This window comes from Neomonachus schauinslandi, chromosome 4 (assembly GCF_002201575.2).
Source record: "Neomonachus schauinslandi chromosome 4, ASM220157v2, whole genome shotgun sequence".
In the NCBI taxonomy this organism is placed as follows: domain Eukaryota; kingdom Metazoa; phylum Chordata; class Mammalia; order Carnivora; family Phocidae; genus Neomonachus; species Neomonachus schauinslandi.
The window spans coordinates 15,397,132-15,410,269 of NC_058406.1; the positions used below are offsets into that span (position 1 = coordinate 15,397,132).

The 13,138-nt window shown below is 53.9% G+C and overlaps 1 protein-coding gene across 1 annotated transcript in view; it reads right to left on the bottom strand.

The window, feature by feature from the left end:
* Positions 1-12,212, bottom strand: part of LOC110574739 (RAP1 GTPase activating protein) — a 46,793-nt gene extending 34,581 nt beyond the window's left edge. Inside the window, 1 exon segment of the mRNA XM_044913897.1 lies at positions 12,183-12,212. The gene's annotated coding sequence lies outside the window, so the exon portion shown is untranslated.
* Between the last annotated feature and the right edge of the window lie 926 nt (positions 12,213-13,138).

A 13,138-nucleotide genomic window follows, 5' to 3' on the forward strand; every position in this document is an offset into this window, starting at 1 on the left:
CCCTGCCCGGCACCCATGGACTGGGGCCCAATGCCACCTACAGCCCCCCTCCCTCATTAACCTCAGTGTCCTTCCCCGCCTCTGCGCCCAGGGGGTGGGTCTCCCTTTTCTGCACTCCACGCCTTCCTGAACTCACACACATCTCCCCACTCCCCCGCTTGCCCTTCACTCCGACGCTCAGTCACTCATTCAGGATTCTCGTCCTGCCCCCTGCTCTGGGCCAGACAGTGGTGTGGGGTGTTGGCATCTGAGCAGGGTGAGCCAGGCCTCCCCCACCTCCAAGCAAAGCCTCAGGGACACCCGCCCCACTATTCTCTAGCTGTTCTCGGTATTCCTTGGGCCCCAACGCCCAGACACAGCCTTCCCGCGCTGAGGCCTCGTTTAATCCATCCCCCTCCCTCCCTAGCTGGTAGGCAGAAGTCCCTGCCAGGCCAAGGCGAAACCCCCTCAGAGAGGTACAGGGTTGCCATCTCCTAACCACTGGTGACAAGGAGGAGCCCTGGCTCTGCCTTTAAATCGGCAAGTGGACAGAATTAAGTCACTACCTCTCCAAGCAGATTCTATGGGGAACGGGGACTCTGATTAGACGGTGCTAAGGCCCAGCCCTGACATCGTCCAGGAGGATGAATGGGAGGATGAGACACTGTGAGCTGAGTCCGCTGAGAACTGGGTGCACCAGAACCCTGGCAGCCTTACTCTGCCTGGAGGGGGGCTGGGGACGGGGCCTCCCACTCCTCTGAGCTTCTCTTCTCTGAGCCTGCTTCCTCATCTACAACATGAAATAGTAAGACCTACTTTGCCGGGTGGTTGTGTAGAATAAATTAGAGGTTACGTGTACAATCTGACTAGCCTAGAGCTGAGTATATAGTAAATGCTCAATAAATCACAGGCTCCTGCCTGGAGGGACAGTGTAACATCACAGGTGTGGGCTCTGGAGCCAGACTGTCTAAGTTTGTATCCTAGCTCTGCCACTTAATGGCTGTGTGACCTTGGGCAAGTTACTTAACATCTCTGAGCCTCAGTTTCCTTATCTATACAGTGGGGATAACAACAGTGCCTGCCTCCAAAGGGTTGTCATGAAAATGGAATAAGTTCATCCATGCAAAGATTATCAACATTAACCCTGAACATTTCCTGGCCTTCCCTTCTTTCCTCCTTTCTTCCTTCTTCCCTTCCTCTGTGGGCTGCTGAGGACTGAGGCAGGATTCCTGGGTGGAAGTTGGGAGAAGGCAGACCAGAACTGCCCAAGAGTAAAACAACCAGCTCATAAGGTACAGAGCAAAGACAGGCAGAGACCCACGGGGATGTAGTGGGGAGATTTCTAAGGTGCGGGGATGACCTCCCAGTTGCCTCCCGCGTTTGGGATCTATGGCTCTTGATGGCTCTAGGGTCCCTGTGGCAGGTGGCAGAGGCAGTGGGTAAATTTGCATGATTTTGAGGAAGTAGACTTTTCCAGGTCTGGGGGGCACATCGGTCGCTACCACTTCTCTGCAGGGGTTTGGGCCGCTCCTGTTACAGATGAAAATGTGTATACTCTTTAGGCCAGCCACTGCATTTCTAGACATTTATCCACAAATGCACAAAAATATATGAACAAATGACATTCACTGCCGCAGAGTTTACAGTGGCCACCATCTGGAAGCCACCCCCAACGTCCATTCAAAGGAGTCTGGACAAATGCATCAAGGCCCACGCAAAGCATGGACTGCCACGCAGTGATTGCAAAGGAGGTCTCTTGTCTGGATGGGAAAAAGGGTTTGAGGCATATTGTTAAATTAAAAAAAAGCAACTTGCCCAACAAAAACCTCACTTATAAAAATTAAAGATGAAATGTAGAAGTTCACATGGGTTATCTCTGGGAATCAGGACCACTAGGCACTCCTGCCTTCTACAGGATATATTTTTCTGCATTGTTTTGATTTTTACAATGAACACTTACTATTTTTTGTAATCGGGGGGGGAAATTTCTTTAAGAAAATCTGAGTACTTACTATGAGTCGGCTCTCTGAGTAGCTGACTCTTACCTTTCTCAGTCATCTTGAGAAGGAGATACTCTTCCCTCTTTATTCCAAGGAGGAGAAGCTGACACGGAGGAAGGTTGAGGACTATGTCCAAAGTCCCCTAGCCAGGAGTGACAGAGCTGGGCTATATCCCCAGTTCTGACTGATTCTGAAGCTTACACTGTTTCCCCTACATTAAGCATTAGGCAGCCTTCTCTGCGGGTCAGGGAGGAGAAGGGAGAAGGCAGGAGAAAAGCAGCCCAGGCAGCCGGGCACAGGGCCGTGCCCCGGGACCTCAGCTGTCATGTCCTGGGAGCCAGGTCAGCTGGGGTTAGCCTGTTGGGGCGGGGGGGGGGGGGGGGGGGGGGGCGGGCGGGCCGGCAGGGCTGTCTGCCTCATTTGCAAATGCAAATGCAGACTCCACTCTGGGCTTCAGCTCTCTGCCCTGAGCTGCCCCAGGCCGGTGGGCAGGCAGGTGCTCAGCCCCACCACTGACCTTACCCCCCCACCCCCATGCTGCAGGGTCACTGGGCAGGTGGGCACGCACTGGGGCCCTAAATAACTTTCCATGTTGATCAATCTGTTTCTGGAAGAATTTGTCATTGAAGGTTGCCCACTACATTCTCTGCAAGAGCCTGGAAAGGTGACACGCACATCCACATGTGCCTGAGTTTGGATGGGCCATTGAACACATCTAGAAGTTAGATGGACCTGCGTTCAAATTCTGACAATGTCAAACTCTAGCTGTGTGGCCTGGGGCAAGCCACTTGACCTCTCTGGAGCCTGTTTCCCTGGCTGTAAAATGGTGTTGATGATTGTTTCCTGCAGGGTTGCTGGAAGAATTCAACGAGAGGATACATGCAGAAGTACACCCTAAGCCAGAAGCCACCTTCCACGGGCAGGGGAGGATGACACTACTGCTGTGTGTGCAGGGGGCAGGTGCACAGCCGTGCAGGTGTGGAATAGACAAAAGTCCATCCCGGGTGGCTCAGAGGCCCTGCCGCACACACTCAGCAAGCCAGCAGGGCAAACGTCTGACGTTTTTGCTAGAAGCCAGCTCAGAGTTTTCTGCAGCTCTGCCTGGTGGTGCGAAAGGGTGTGTATCTCTATGGGGGAGGATGTCGATGGAGGCCTGGCAGGAACGCGAAAGGTGGGCAGGAGAGAAAGCGTTCGTGTCTGGGCTGAGTGGGGGTTCGCATCCGAGCGCGTTTGTATCTGTCCTGTCGTCCGCCTGCCTAAAAGCCCTCTGTGGCTCCTCACGGCCTGCGGGCCTCTGCGTGTCTGGCCCACCTCCGGGCCTCTGCACACACCACCCCCTCTACCTGTTAAACGCTCCCGTCTTCCCCCATCTCACCGCATGTGCTACCCTCTTTTTCAGGCTTTCTGGGACCCCCACCTCACACTGGGTCAGGCCGCCCCCCACCCCCCAACCGGCTTCTCCAGAAGCCTGTCCTCGTCCCTCATGGACTGACCAGTTTGCATTGCACATGTCCCGCTGTGACCCAGATCACTGACCAATCTCTCCTTCTAGAAATGAAGCTTCCTCAGGTGAGGACCGGATCTGTCTGGGGGCCTAGCGCACAGTCGATAGTCAATGATGCTCTGCACCAGGAGTGACTGTGTGTGCATATCACTCTAGGTCATGATGAAGCTGTCTGGACAAGAGTCAAGTCCATGAGTGTAAGCATGGAAACTGTGTGTGTGTGTGTGTGTGCATGTGCGTGTGCATATGAGGGGGTCATCTCAAAGAACCTCTGGCCCTGTGGGTGGGCCAGACCTGGCCAAGGCACCCAGACCCAGACTGGCTGAGGTGAGAGAGAAAATAAGCATAAGTTCCCTTGCCCCCCTGCTGAAAGCCCCTCCCCAAATAGCCAGGCCCAGGGTCTCTGTGCCAGGCCCCACAATACTTCTGGGCAGGAGGGCAGCCAGGTGGGCCCAAGGCTCCACCCCTGCCAGCTCAGAGGACGTTCTGCTCACTCGGGGCCCAACCCAAGCCTGGTCTTGCATGCCTGCCCACAATGCCCACCCCTTCCCGCAGACCTGCCTCGTGAGCAGCAGTTCTTGATCTGAGAGAAGGTAGGCCTCCAATGCCCCTGGCTGCTCAGCTGCCTTCCACCTGCTGCCAGGAGAGCATCTGGAATGTTCCAGATTTGGGGTGGGGCAAGGAATCTTGCTCCTGCCTCAAAGCCTTTACACTCACTCACTCTGCCCTCTTTCTGGACTACCCTTCCCATGGCCAGCTCCTTCCCACTCAGGCCTTAAGAGGCCCTCCCTCATAATCTTAGCCAAGGGGTACCCCTTCCCACCCACTCATCACTCATTACCCATCCGAAGTTACCTAATTTGTCTGTTAGCTCATTTTGCATCTGTCTTCTGCACTGGAAGGTAAGCTGCACAAGGTCAGACACCATGTCCGTCAGACTTGCTGCTGTATCCCCCATTCTTAGAGACTACCTGGCACATGGTAGGGACTCAATAAGTATTTGTTGAATGAACAAATGGCTAGTGGAAGCCATGAAAGAATCCTGTGAGGTGAAGATTGTCCCTATTTATAGGTGTGGGAACTGAGGTTCAGAGAGGTTAAGTCTCTAGTCCAAGATCACACAGCGAGACAGTCAGACCCGGTCAAGGTTAGGGACTATCTGACTCTGCTAGAAACCCAGCACACAACAGTGTTTTTGTAGCCCATCTTCCCATTTTATAGGCAGGAAAACAAGCCTCAGAGAGTGAGGGTTATGTTTCTCCAGGTTACCTGGGCCCAAAATGTTTCATCCGCCCTGAAGCATGCGGCTTGAAGCAGATGCCCTGGCCAGACCTTCCAAAGTACCTTGTCATTGTTCTCACTGTCACTGAGGTAGGGACTATGAACAGCCCCACTGAGCAAAGGAAGAAACCACGGATCAGTGGGGGCAGGCACTGTGCAAGGGCACCCAGCCTGGACTCAGTGCAGGCCTGTCTGGCTGCATCAGCCAGCGCTCTTAGGGCCAGTTCGGGTTGACGCCCATGGCCAGAGAGCATGCTCCTGTGTATGCAGCCCTCCGCCGCTGGCAGCTGGTGAGCTTCCAGAGGGTGGAGTTCACACAATTTGCCCCCTCTGCAGGGCCCAGCACATAAGGACGACATGGCAGTAACCACGATCTCTGACATTGCTCCCGGCCAGGCCCTGGCTTTCCACCTTGGCATACATGATCTCATTTCATCCCCACAATAATCTTTGAAGGAGGTGCTTTTGTTTTCTTCATTTTACAAGTGAAAAAAATGAGCCCCAGAGAAGTGAACCTACACTGCATGCAGCACAGCATGTTCCAGGAGCAGGAAGGCAAACGGGTGATGGGAGCCCTGGCAGGCATCTACCCCAGTGGTGGCTTGGGGGTTCAGACCCTCTGGAGTACCTGCAAGGTACTCCATCCTCCTGATGGCTACCCCTCCCACCTTCAGCTGCCAGGTCCAGCTCTGTCCTGTGTCTGGCGCATGCCATCACATGCTTTTCTCCCTCCACAGTGCGGCTGGGCCACTTCCTCCAGGAAGCCTCCCCTGATTCCTAGGTGTGGAGGAGGAGTCCTTCTCAGAACTCCCCATATCTTCCCAATCAACGCTTATCACCCCCCAGGAGAACCACCTCTTTCCTCATTTCCTGCTCTGGACTGGGAACTCTATAAGGGGAGTGGCCTTGCCTGTCATCTCTGATGCCACAGTCCCCAGTGTCTGGTTGGCCCTCAGAGGGCATCCCCACACTAAATATTTGTTGAATTAATTTGCTGAATGAATGAATGAATGACTGCCTTGGGGGAGACCCTGAACAGAGGAAAGCCTTTAGGGGACTTGGGAATATTAGAAAAGTCTCCTTTACAACCACTGCTTCTCAACCAAACCACCTCAATAGTGCCTCAAATTCTAGTACTAAAATCTTAATGAGTCTCTCTTTGGTGTAATGAGGCTTTTCTCTCAAAATGCAAATGCCCGGCAAGAGGGAAAACATCCACTGAGTATACACACTGGACTTATTTCATTCTAAGACTCCCGTGGTGTAAGCAATACGTTCTCACTGTTATGGACAATCTGAGATTCAGAGAGGCTGACTGGTGTCTGCAAGGCCACACCGCAAGTAAGAAAAACTGAAGTTGGAACTGACCTCGGGGCTGCCTAAAAACAGAACCCAAACCTTCCCATGCACCACCTACACTACACAGGGACCTGAGGCTGAGCATTGCTGGGATGGAGAGGTGAGCAGGGCCCATGAGACTGAGAACCTTAGATTTGCAAGAGCCCTTATGGACTTCCTCTGTCTCTTCACTCTGCCCAAGGTAGGCATGGGGAAACTAGCCAGAGATGGGGACTCACTGCCCAAGATCACAAAGAAAAACAGCAGGAGTCCCTGGACCAAAACCCATCTGGAGGGGATCTTCTCTTGTCTCCTAAGCTAGAGGAATTCTTTCTTGGAAGAGGGGGTCTCTCCGGTCTGGACTCTCTCCCAGGAGTCCGTCCCCCCCCCGGGAAGGAAATGGCCTTCCCTAGAAGGGGGCATCACCTGGCCCCAGAGGACGATAAAGGGCTTCAAGGCCTGCAAGAGTTGAGCTGAACAGAGGATGGAAATGAGAAAGGGCTGGGACAAGTAGCTGTTGAGTCCAGAAACAACAGACTTGGAGAGATATGATCCCCATCCTTATCTCATTAAAGGGCCACTGCGGGCAAGGGGAGGTCCCAGAGGCTACCTCTAGGCTCAAGCAACTGGTTGTAAGTACGGAAGAATTTTTGATATCCAGCAATGGAATGGGCTACTTTGAGGGTAGTGAGCCTCCTGTCACTAGGAGTGAACAAGGAAGGGCTAGTCAAGGAGCTGCTTGGAGGTCATCCATGGTCTCAACGAGGGATGGTGGGCTTCAGGAGGTCTTGAAAATAAAAGTTCCTTTTTCTCAGGAGACCACCAAAGCCTCATTCTAATACTCAAAGGGGTCATGAACCAAAGCAAGGGCTTCTTGCTAAGTGGGAGGTCATAGGAGGGTATTTCAAAGGTCTCTTCCATCTCCAAAGATTCCAGAAGGCCCAAATTCTCTGATTCTAAGATTCTACAAAGCCAGGAATCTGAGACTCAATCGTTCTACATGTCAGTCACTGACATTATATCCAAACTCCTAGCAGGACCTGCTCGATCTACCTCCTCCTCTCTCTCCAAACCCACCCCTAACCTCATTTTCCCTCATCCCTCCAGCCATACTGGCTTCCTCCCTGTTTCCAAGACACCCTAAGCTTGTTCCTGCCTCAGGGCCTTTGCACCTGCTGTTCCCTCTGTCAAGAATGCCTCCGTCCCCCAGCTAACTCTTCCCACATCCAGCTCCTCTTATTCTTCAGGTTTTGGTTCAAATGCTACCCCTCAGGAAGGCCTTCCACGCCTCCCTGGATCATCCTCTAGCCTTACAGCCCAGGGTGATATGCAAACTGGAGCCCAGCTGCTTAGGTTCAAATCTCAGTCTTGCCAAGAGACCTTGAACACGCTACTTAACCCTTCTACTGCTTCAGTTTCCTCAACCCTAAACCGGGAGTAATAACAGTAGCTGCCTCATGGGACGGTTGTGAGGATTAAATCCATCAATCTATGGAAAGTGTTTTGGAATACAGCCCCTCACCCAGTGAAGATCTGAGTAAGGATCAGCTCTTGGTAGCAGGAACCCTTGCTTTAAAATTCAGCATAGCCAGGGCGCCTGGCTGGCTCAGTCGGTGAGCATGCGTCTCTTGATCTCAGGGTTGTGGGTTCGAGCCCCACGTTGGGTGTAGAGATTGCTTAAATATAAAATCCTTAAATTTCAGCACAACCATTGTGGCTCGTTTCTTGTCTGTTTATAGACTTTCTCCTCTAGTCCCCATTTTATGGATGAGGAAATTGAGGATCCAAGAGGTGAAGATCTGGCCGAACCAAGCTCTCTGAAGACCGGGACTGGGACTGTCTCATTTTCTGCTGAGTCTGCAGTCCCTAGAAATGTGCCTGGAAGACAGTAGTTGCTCACTCATTCCTTGTGGCTGAATGAATAAATGAGCACAACTTTATCGCTCTGAGGTTTTATGCAGCCAGGAGCCTGTGCACCCAAGATTCTGTTTCAGCCTACCTCTGCCCACCCTAGCCCCAAGTGACCCCCAGAACAGTCAAGGTCCCAGCCTCTCTCAGAAGTGGCTGCTGGGATGGGCAGGCTAAGGAGCGGGGGATCAACATCCATGCCTCTGTCCACAGTGGGACTCCCTTCCCCAAGCTGGGCCGGGGGGATGAGGCAGGAGCTGCCTTGGCATGCCTTGGGGGGAATCCCTGCCCAGAGGTATGGTGGCAGGAGTGGGCTCAGGAAGCAGCTGCCGGCTCCCCCGTCCCGTGCTCCGCCAGCTGCCCACCGGGGGCCTGCCCACCAGATGCATAATAGATGAGGAGGCCCAGCGGGCTGTGCCTGCCTGGCATTTCAGAGGCACTAATGAGGCCAGCCTCATGCTTCCTGCACACAGGCCCCCAGGGCTTCCAGCTCAGTGATTACAGAGAGGAGCCACCTGAGGACAGGGGCCACCCACCCCAGCCCCGCACTCAGCACACGCAGCATCCAGGAAAGCATGGGCTAAAAGTATGGGCTCAGGCTGACCACACTGCCAGTCTTGGTTCATCACTCACTATGTGCCCCTGGGCCAGCCCTGTCCCCTCCCTGAACTTCGGGTTTCTCATCCGTAAAATGGGGAATGGGTGGTAATAGTCTTTCATAGTCTCCACTGTGTAAAGTCAGTACAAGGATGGAATGACATAATTCAGCTGAAGTGCCTGGCCCAGGGTCTGAGACCCGGGAAGAGCATCATATATGGGAGCAGCTGGTATCATTACTGTCAATGGGAGATACGTGGGCAACCAGATGGGCTCTCCCGGTGGGACACATGGCGCTGGGTGGTGACCCCTGTTTTGGGGGTGCTCAGGGTCATCTCATTCTCCTCTCCTCCCTCACCCTGTAATCAGAACTTCCCTCATTTCTGTTGCTTCTTCGTCTGGCCAAGGCCTCTTCCTTGGCAGGAGAAAAGGTGGATTCAAACCCAGCCCTCGCCAGTTCTCAGTCTTGGTTTTGGCCTCCAAAATGGGGACACTAAGGCCAACCTGCAAGACTGTCATCACAACTGAGACCACCTGAGACAGTGCCTGACATGCCACTGGCACTTAATCCTTGCTGGGTCCTGCCCCCTGCCCCAGGCTCCCAGCCTTAAGGTCCTCTTCCAGAACTCCTCCCTTGCACAAGCCTATCTAGCCATCCCCCTGCCCTGACACAGCCCCACCTCCTTCCTTGCCCCACCATCTGAATCCATCTTGAATGTCCAATCCCCGTTAGGCCTGCAGAACCAGAGTCACCCCCTCTCCCAATGGCTCCTAATCCTGCCACTGGGCCTCATCCTTTTTTCACACTTGTCCTGAGTTTCTCCACTGCAGATAACCTGCTGCTGAGGGGCAGGGGGTAGGGGAATCCAGCCATGATCATATCTGATCTATACCAGGCCTCGCTGCTCCCTGATCTAAGCCCCAACTTCTTAATCCTTTTTTTAAAAGGGGTGGAGGAAACCACATCTCCTCCAGGAAGCTCTCCCAGCCTACCTGACAAAGTTTCAACTCTTCCACTCTGGACACATTTAATTCAACTCCACAGACATTTATTAAGCATTTCCTGGGTTCGGGCAGCTGTATAGACTGTGTGGACAGAGACGAGAAGAAGAGAGCCCAGATTTTTGGTGACTCGTGCTAGAAAATGGGCCTACGTCAAAAGTAACTCAAGGAACTCCTGAATTCAAGGACCTCAGAGCCTGCCTTGTACCACAGCATTATATGGACACATTCAACTCACTGAGAGATCCAATTCACACTTACTGAGCAGCAAGTGGGGCTCAGAGAGGGGAAGAGACCTGCCCAAAGTCACACCACTAGCATGTGGCAGAGGCAGATTCAAGTCCACATCTGTCAGACTCTGAAGGCCACGCTCTTCCCACTACCCCAGAAATGAGCACTAATGTGGACTCTACAGGCATGATACTCAGAGGGAGGTATTTTAAGGAGAGAAAGACAGAGCCCCGCTGTGGGGCTCGGGAAAGAAAACACTCAACGCACAGTGATAAAGGTAGGCTGGAGGTGTGGTGAGGGCTTGTGGAAATGGTAAGGGCTTGGTGAAGGGCTTATGGTGAGGGCTTGTGGAAATGGTAAGGGCATGGTGGAGGGCTTGTGGTGAGGGCTTGTGGAAATGGGAGGGGAGGACATGCCAAGGGGATGGGAAAATGTGAGCAAAGGTACAGAGGTGGTGCTCTCAGGGGCCATGTTCCCACTGATCAGAAATGAAGGTCACAAGAGAAGTGAGTCCCAGACTGGAAAGGGGAGGTGGATATAGGTCTCGAATCACAGGCCAGTAAGTCATAATTCATAATCAAAATGACCCCCATTTACAGAGCTGTAACTAAACGTCAGGCACAGGCTGGGGGCTAAGCAATTGGCTTAGAAGGGAGGGCCTTAGGGGTTAGCACCTTGGACAGCATCTCCAAGGAGGAGGGTGTAGGGCAAGGCACTGCGGGCAATGGCCAAATCCTGGTGATTCCAAACTCCTACTTCAGAAGTTTGTCAACTGTGGCCCACAGAGCGGAAGGGATTTGCCCAAAGTCACATGGCTAGTCAGTTAACATCAGTCCTGGGCCCTCATCTCTGACGCTTCATTCAGGGCTCCCTAGAGTAGGTGTTCCAGGTCGCCTCTCCATCTTCAAGTCCTCCCTCAAGTGCTCAGACCCACCGTGTGGTCTGGAGGCCCTGGGACAGAGGGCATGAGATTCTGGGCTCTGCAGAGTCTGGGAGATGAAGATTCAAATCCCAGCTCTGCCCCTGAATAGCTGTGTGACCTTGGGCAAGTCACTTCCCCCACTCTGTGCATCACTGTTCTCATCTGTAGAGACAACAGTCCCTAACTCAGGGATGTGGTAAAGATGCTGTGAGGTGATACAGTTCAAGCACCTAACAGTACCTGGTACACTGCCGGTGCTTGACGAGTGGCAGTTGCTAGGATATTATTAATGAAGTCCTTGAAGAAAAGGATGGCATCTTCCTCACTTTATCTGTATCTCCCCTCACCCTGTCCCTGCTCTGGGCTTAGCATATGGTCTTGCACTAGTGGAGGCTCAAATTGACTGGGCACAGCAGCAGGAGATAAAGCCCAGAGAGGGGGAGTGACTGGCCCTAGGTTGCACAGTGAGCATCAAAGGAAGATAAAAGGGCAGGCCCTGGAGCTCAGCTGGGCACCTGTGTGCCTCCCACCCCACGTGTGGCTTCCTAGGGGGGCTTTGCAGCAGGTGGGGCAATGGTGCCAGACAGGAGTCATCTAGTAGCTGGGGGGGGGGGCACACTGCAGGGCCTGGGGACCCCGGGAAGCCCCCAGCAGGGGCAGGAAGCACGAACTCCCCTGCTGGAGTTGAAGTGGTGGCAGGAGAAGCCAGCTGGGCCCATGTGATGCTGGTGCCAGGGAAGCTGGGAGGCACCCGCCTGCTGGGCGTCGGGGGTGCTGTGAATCCCGAGGTTGAGGTTGCACCTCTGCCCACTGCTCTCACTGCTGGGGAAGCTGCAGACACAGCTGCCCCCTCTTCCTCCAAAGAGAGGGCAGCCTCAGATTTGGGCAATGGGCTGCAGGAGAGGGTTCTGAAGGCTATGTATGGGGTAGAACTAGAGGATGTGGGGCTAAGGGACCTGCAACCCCCCAGGAGCCATGACGTGGGAAGGAATAGAGAAGAGAAGGAAGAAAGCACTTTCAGTGAGGGTCTACGGTATGTCAGGCCTTATTTTTGTTTTTTAGGTGTTTTGTTTGTTTGTTTGTTTTTTACAATTTTACACTCTGTTCAAAGTGGCGTTTTAATCCCCATTTCACAGATGAGAACACTGAGGGTCAGAGAGGTTAGTGAATCACTAAGGTCACACAGAACTAAGACTTAACTTGATTTGCCTGACTCCAAGTTGGAGCTCTAGAAAGAATTATAGGGGAAAACAGGTGGGGGAAGAACTGGTAAGAGGGTCTGTCCACTCCATCCCCAGGAGAGGACAGCCGCAGGGTTGGTGGGGTCTGGTCTGTCATTATAGGGGGTGGAAATGGTTTGGGGGTGTCCCCAAGGTTCAGCCAAGCAGCCCAGCCCCTCCTGAGAGCTCCCAGTACTCACCACACACTCCGGCGAGGGGTGAAGGACTTGTCCACTCTGAAACACAGCAAGATGGGCAGCAAATGAGGGGGTGGCCCCTTCTCACCCAGCCTTGGCTTGCACACCAGGCCAAGCCCAACCCACCCGCCACCCTGCCTGTGGGGACTGGAGGAGGCATTCTGTCTCGCATGCCTGAGGCACTATCACCATCCCCCATAGGTTTCAGGGGCCCCAACGTCAGGTTAGGGACATGGGAAGGCGTGGGTGAAAGAGTAAGGGAAAAAGGCAGGATTGGGGGCACAGGGGTAGGGGAGCAGGGGCCCAGGACCAGACTATGGGCTGGCGGCAGAGGTGGGGGTCCGTGTGGGAGGTTTTGGAACAGGTGGAGTGGGACAGTGACTACAGCAGTTTGGGGTCAGAGCAGGGATGTAGGGGTGCAGCAGAGGCCAGCTTAGAGTGTTTCCAGACAGGATTGAAGGATGTGGGTGTTTATAGTTTATGGGGGGCAGGAAGAACCACCCCCCCCTTTCCCGGTGGCCTGTCTCCATCCCAGAGCTGGAGCTCACTCATATCGACCCGGGAGACACACACCTGGGGTCTGGGAGCAGGAGATCATGAGGGGCTTCCTCTCCCACCCCACCCACAACACACACACACACACACACACACACACACCCTGCCCACCCCTCAGCAGAGCCAGAGGAAGAACGTAAGTAAGCTCCTGCGTTCAGGGGCTACCCCCAGGCTTTGTTTTCCCCCAAATCCCTCCAAGTCCAGCGTCAGAGAGAGGTTGCCCTCTGAGGGCACCTTGAGGCTGGGGAGGGCTGGAGAGAGCTCCACTCTCCCGCCCAGTGGGGGGCCAAGAGGCTGGGCAGCTGTTGTGACAACAAACTCTTGCCTCCTGCCCAGAGGCCAGAGGAGAATGGGGAAGGGGCCCCAAACCAGACTCTGCCACCGGGGGTTGGCAGGGCTGGGGT